At 35.3% G+C, this 7225-nt stretch overlaps 1 pseudogene; it reads right to left on the bottom strand.

The window, feature by feature from the left end:
* Window positions 1-1722: 1722 nt before the first annotated feature.
* On the bottom strand, window positions 1723-2114 carry LOC101321614 (ADP-sugar pyrophosphatase pseudogene; annotated as a pseudogene).
* Window positions 2115-7225: the final 5111 nt, after the last annotated feature.

The following is a 7225-nucleotide window of genomic DNA, read 5'->3' as shown; positions in this document are numbered from 1 at the left end:
AAAATCATAATGTCTTGCTCTTAGTGGCATATAAATTAGTCGTGAATCATAGATTCAGTGAAATACTACCTTCAAAGTAATGTCACAGTAAAGGACAGCCACATACTTAAAAAGCTACTCTTGATATGTCTGATCCTGTATCCTTTTAGTGCTGTACTCAAATCATGTCAAAAGGGGCAATTTATTTCAAGTGTATTTCATATAGTTAGTATTGTTTTTTATAATCTGCTTACCCAAGTAAAATCATTAACCTCTTTATATTACAGAAATCTCTATTAATAGGCCACAGACTTAAATAGGTGAATTAGAACACAAAATATTTATTTTGTATGGGAGTGATACTTCAAATGTGTGTGAGGGGAGACTGGAGTCTAGAAATTCCTTATTTTGCTTCTGATCCAAAAGTCCATTTGAGTTTGGCTAGACAAAACATCTACTTCAATTAAATTTTAATTGAACCCTGTTTACCCTGCAAACAGAAAACATTTGATTCTATGGAGTTTTATTCTTTCTATGTTGTTCATTATCCTGGCCCAGTGTCCACAGAAAGTGAAATCATCCTGAGGCTTATTCTGCTTCTTCCTTGGAAAAAATAAGAGGCCTACTGGAGTTGTAAATGTTGCGGCAGGGAAAATGAACACGGGTAAGTAGTCTTAGGTGCAAACTGGTGTTGGCACTACGTGTGGTAAAGCACATTAAAGAATATTAAAAAGGCCCTCCTTTTCAACTATTTTCAGATTGTTGCCTAGGAAATCCTGACTGATTTCAATCTCCCTGCAGGAACCTGAATATGACATTAGGAATTCAAAACAGTAGGAAATTGATCTGGCTTTACAGTCAATTTTAGGAATCATTAACTACATAAAGTTCAAATGCACCTAGAAGGTGAGATTTAATTGTTCAAAAATGGAGTCTGATGGTCAATAATTACCTAAGGCTGATAAGTTGGTATACTGCGTTGGATAAACACATTAATAGAAAAAGGTTTCAAGTCTAAGAGGCAGTCCCAGATGCCATTCACAAGTAGTGCTCTATGAATTAGGGTGCCTTTCTCAAAAGTCTAAATTGTCTTCAAGGCTTCCTGTTATAGGTAAATGTTTTCTTAGATCATTGCTTATAGCAAGGACAATCACTGCTTGGAGAGCATCCATACATAAGACAATGTTTGGAATATGTGTTTACTCTTGTATAACTCCAGAAGATACCAGTGACTTCTTCCATTCTCCCATCCTGTAGAATATCTCTCTGCTTATGACTGGGTTTCTGGGTACCTTTCCTACACCCAAGCTGAAGGTACAGCCCTGTTCCTGTCCCTCATCAACTTTATTTTATGCAAAAATCCTAGAATGACTCAGGTGTCTGTCATTCCCATTGGCTTCCTTTTCACTTCAGAAGCATATACCTCCTTGTCTACTAGCATCCAACGTCCTTCTCATTCCTGCTGTGTTCTCACTGCTAGCTTAGCATTGAGCCAGATTCAACAAATAATTTCTCGAATATTTCATCTTTTTGGTTTCTTCTCAGAGACTAATATTTATGTTCTGTCATTGTTTCAGCTACCATCCCACTTGAGGATTTTTTTTTTTCATTCTGTGTTGCTTATATTGTATGGAAAAGTTAATTTCAAATCGATATTAAACTAAGCTGAATACAAAGTCTTAGTAAAGGAGGCCCCGGTGGTCTCATTTACAAAAACATGGCCATCGCTCTTTGCACCTAAAATTACAGGAAGGGAACTTCAAACAGCTTCACGTTTGCATGCTTCAGCGCCAGAGCATAAGAAAAGACTGACATCCACCGTCAGATGTTCTTCAGTCACTTTAGCATCAAATCTCTTCAAGAGATCGTTCTTTAGCAAAAAATTACTTCCACAAATTCTCTATCCTCTGGCTTTGGCTTAGGTTTTACATTTTCAGCATCATCTCCGTTAACAGTTATTGCCACAATGTATGTGGTACTGCTGACAAACTTGGATCCATACTTACAGCTAAAGAACATTCAGTAACGTCACCTTCATTGCCAGTTTCTTCCTCAAGCTCCCAAAGAGCAGCTGCTTCTGGGCTTTCATTACTGACTGTGAGACCTGCGGGGAATTCTAGGCTGTAGCTTCCCATTGGCAGTCAGAACTGTTTCACCAGAACGATACATTCATAATAAAGAGTTCTTTGCAGCACTGGGATAACTACCACACCATCAGCCAACTATCCTTCCCAGTTATGTGTTTCAAAGTTTCCCAAGTTCTAGTTTTACCAGTAGGATCCATGTACATTGTTTCTTCAAGCTCCACCGATTTTCCTTGTTAATGATTCCTATAGGTCTCAAGGGGTTCGAACCAGAAACAGAACAGAACATTGTTCAGTATATTTTCACAGCAATTCAAAAGTTTTGCAAAACTCACTCTGGAAATCTTCAGGGAAAATCATACTTTGCTACTGTTTTCTGGCAACTTTCTATATTCTCAGAATAATCCTCAAAGCCATTTTGGGTTGGTCCTAATGGCCCATGAATCTGGCAACACTGGGAGTCATGCCACTCTGATAGCTGGACCTGATTGAAGCCATGTCTGTGGACAAGAGAGTCCATCAGTTTTAATTATGGTAGGCAGATTTCCTGAAGTGACATTCACTGTGAAACTCATTCTGCATATTTTTAGTTCTCCTTTAGAGCATAATATGTCTTAGTATCCCTTGTCTTATTTTTCCTTTTTGTTACTTATCTACGTGCAAACATCTAGTATTTTCATGACTCCTATCTTTATATCCCTTATATTTCTCTATTCTCTTCATTTCCCCTACATTTTCTCCCATATCAAGTACTACAAAACTTTTCCCTATTGAGTCCATGTAATTTCCCCTCAGTAACTGGTTAATCTTGTACACCTTCCTGGTCAAGGCACCACCTTCTCTCACCTGAATTATTATAACAGTCTCCTAATTGGCCTTTCTGATTTTTGTCCTTCTTCCCCTACAATCTACTTGTAACAAGGCAGCTGGTGTGATAATAAATAAATAGTGTCTTTCATTTGTTGAAATGTCTCTAATACACTGGCTTCCAGGGTCTCAAAGAGATAAAGACAAATGGCTTAAAATGGCCACCAATGTCTACCATGTTCTGAGCCTTTCCACCAATGTCTACCATGTTCTGAGCCTTTCTTTCTTATAGCTCCTTGACTTTATCTCCTACCATTTCTCTCCTTCTTTGAAATATTTCACACTCCCTGAATTCAGTGCTATAAGTATTACATAAAATAATCGTATTTTCCTGTAGAAAATATATATTTCCAATGCAGACCTTTAATCAAATTTAGTGGACCTTTTCCTTTTAATAAATAACTGAAAATAAAAAAAAATGTAGCTTCAGAAAAATATTTTTTTGAGATCAGAAATCTGTTTATGATTGTGTATAGTCATTTAAAGAGTATATTTAGGTTTCTATTACTGAAACTTAAATTATATTTGAACAAACTGTGTGCTGCAAGTGACTTTTTGGCATAAACATTATATGTTAGCCCATATTTCCAGGCCTTTTTTGAAAACATATGTAAAAATTGCCAATAAATTACAATCTCATGGGATTTAAAAATTTCTTCAGAAAATAATTTTCCAGAAAAGGGAGGAAATGATTTTTAGCAAAAAAAATTTATTGAGGGTCTTGGATAGCACTATCTCATTTAATTATTATAATAAATAAAGCACATGAGTATTTTAACCCCATTTCCAAGGAAACTGAGTCCCAGAAAGGCAGCGTAGTTCTTTTGATGACATATAGCAACTATGCATCAGAACTGGGATGTAAATTCATTTCCTTCTAACTGTAAATATTCTACTTCCTGCTGTGTCACATCATGGTTCCTTAAACAATAGTTACTACCTTTGATATAATGACCACAAATTTGTATTTACTAGTATTAAAATCTTTACATATCTGCTAACATTAAATCGAGCTTGTTAAAATAGAGGCATTTAAACATATACCTTACGATACATCATGTAGATATTTTTTTAAGTCATCATTTTTTAAATTAATTTTTATTGGAGTATAGTTGATTTACAATGTTGTGTTAGTTTCTGCTGTACAGCAAAGTCAATCAGTTATACATATACATATATCCCCTCTTTTTTAGATTCTTTTCCATATAGGCCATTACAAAGTATTGAGTAGTGTTCCCTGTGCTATACAGTAGGTTCTTATCAGTTATCTATTTTATATATAGTAGTGTGTATATGTCAATCCCAAACTCCCAATTTATCTCTCCCCTGCCTTCTCCCTTGGTAACCATAAGTTTGTTTTCTACATCTGTGACTTATTTCTGTTTTGTAAATCAATTCATTTGTACCATTTTTTTTAGATTCCACATATAAACGATATCATATATTTGTCTTTCTCTGTCTTACTTCACTCAAAAAGACACGTGTACCCCAATGTTCATTGCAGCACTATTTACAATAGCCAGGACATGGAAGCAACCTAAATGTCCATTGATGGATGAATGGATAAAGAAGATGTAGTACATATATACAATGGAATATTACTCAGCCATAAAAAAGAATGAAATAATGCCATTTGCAATGACGTGGATGGACCCTGAGATTGTCATACTGAATGAAGTAAGTCAGACACTGGTGTAGATATTTTAAGTGTAGTATTTTTTTCTTAAAGAAAATTTTTAGCAATTGATGGGCTAATTTAAGAGAAAAATAGTTTTTTAAGTCTAATTTACATACAGTAAAACATTCCTTTTGATGTACAGTTTTCTGAGTTTTGAAAAATGTATTCAAAAGTGTAGCATCACCACAGTTAAGATACACAACTGTTCTACCTCTCCAAAATATTACACTCTGCCTCTTTGTGTTTTAACACCTACACCCACCTCTAACGCCTAATAATCACTCATCTGTTTTTATATATTTTCTCTTCCTACAGTTTTTTTCATTTTCAAGAATGTCATATAATTGGAACCATGTTGGCTGTAGCCTTTTGAATCTGGCCTTTTCACTTAGCATAATGTACTGGAGATTCATTCATGCTGTTGCACGTTTCAACAGTTTGCTCCTTTTCATTGATGAATAAGTATTTCATTGCATGGATTTATCACAGTTTATTTATTTACCCATTGAAGGACTTTTCCAGGTTTTGATGATAATGAATCAAGCTACTCTGAAATTTATGGAAAGATTTTGTTTGAACGTAAAGTTTCATTTCTTGGTTAAATATTTAAAATTAGATTGCTGGGTGTTATAGTAAGTGTCGGTTTCACTTTGTAAGAATCTGCCAAACCATTTCTAGAGTGGTTGTACTGTAAAGGTACATTTAATATTATATTGTGACCCTATCTGTTAAATAATATAGTTTCCTAATTACTAACACTGTATTTTAATCTACTGTATTTTCATCTAGAGCTATGATCTAGAAAAATTCAACCATTCATCCTAAATATCTCCCATGTTAGTGACGTTGATTTCACAGTATTGAAACTCATAAGTTAATAATGGAGACTTAGAGCTAATAATGAATTACAAGTTCGTAGTAAGTTGGATGTGTATGTAGATGTGTATGAGATGTGTATGTAGATTTGGTCAGTTTTAATAGAATAATGTCCACATCCTCATATTTTATGTGTACCACCTCCTACTGTTCCGTCTGAGAATGAATCTGATGTCCTACAAGATCTCTTTTTTCATATTTCCCCTTAATCACCCAATCTAAATCACATGGGACATTTTTCCAGGGCGTAGAAATCTACAGCACTCAGAAACATTGATGGCCATGTTAAGAAATAGCTTAAATAGAGCCATTTGTATAAATATGGATAAATCTCCAAATTAATGCTAAGTGAAAAGCAGGTTGATGAGAATGCTTGCAAGATGTTACCATTTATATAAGCATCTAAAACTTAAGATAGTACCATAATTGGTTTACAGGTGCATACTATGTGCCCATACTATGTAAGGGAACATTTAAATCTATGATCTCTGGAGCCAACATGCCAGACTGTTCAAATTCCAGTCACACACCTCTTACTGGCTGTGTGACTTCAGATGGCTGCTTATTCCTTAAGATCATTGTTCCCTCATAGGTAAGATGAGAATACCACAGTTGCTAGTTTAATGAATTGACATCATGATGTAAAATACTTGGAATAATTTCTGGTACACGGTAAAACAATAAATATTGATTTGATGATTGTTACATTAATTTAAAAAATAAAACTAAACGGCACACAGTGACTTTAAGATTATGGTTACTTTTCAAGAGGAAAAGAGAAAATCGATGGTGACAAGGTTTTAGTTGTATCTGTAACATTTCATTTCTTTAAAAAACAATTAACATCTGAAGCAAATATCCTACTCCTGTATGACCTAATCTTTTATTTTTTAACATCTTTATTGGAGTATAATTGCTTTATAACAAAGTGAATCAGTTATATATATACATATGTCCCCATATCTCTTCCCTCTTGCGTCTCCCTCCCTCCCACCCTCCCTATCCCACTCCTCCAGGCAGTCACAAAGCACCTGAGCTGATCTCCCTGTGCTATGTGGCTGCTTCCCACTAGCTATCTATTTTACGTTTGGTAGTGTATATATGTCCATGCCTCTCTCTCGCTTTGTCACAGCTTACCCTTCCCCCTCCCCATATCCTCAAGTCCATTCTCTAGTAGGTCTGTGTCTTTATTCTTGTCTTACCCCTAGGTTCTTCATGACATTTTTTTCCCTTAAATTCCATATATATGTGTTAGCATACGGTATTTGTCTTTCTCTTTCTGACTTACTCCACTCTGTATGACAGACTCTAGGTCTATCCACCTCATTACAAATAGCTCAATTTCATTTCTTTTTATGGCTGAGTAATATTCCATTGTATATATGTGCCACATCTTCTTTATCCATTCATCCGATGATGGACGCTTAGGTTGTTTCCATCTCTAGGCTATTGTAAATAGAGTTGCAATGAACATTTTGGTACATGACTCTTTTTGAATTATGGTTTTCTCAGGGTATATGCCCAGTAGTGGGATTGCTGTGTATGACCTAATCTTAAGTGAGCTAATTACATCTTCAACTACTCTTTTTCCAAATAAGGTCACCTCCTGAGGTATTGGGGATTAGGACTTAAACACATGAATTTTGGGGAAGACACAATTCAAACCATAACAGGAACACCCCTCCAAAGATGTAGAAGGACTTCAAACTCATTCAGGTCCTTTTTAGTAGGGGTGTAAGGA

The sequence above is a fragment of the Tursiops truncatus genome, chromosome 9 (assembly GCF_011762595.2).
Source record: "Tursiops truncatus isolate mTurTru1 chromosome 9, mTurTru1.mat.Y, whole genome shotgun sequence".
Classification (NCBI taxonomy): Eukaryota; Metazoa; Chordata; class Mammalia; order Artiodactyla; family Delphinidae; genus Tursiops; species Tursiops truncatus.
This window is presented reverse-complemented; position numbering and strand designations above follow the sequence as displayed.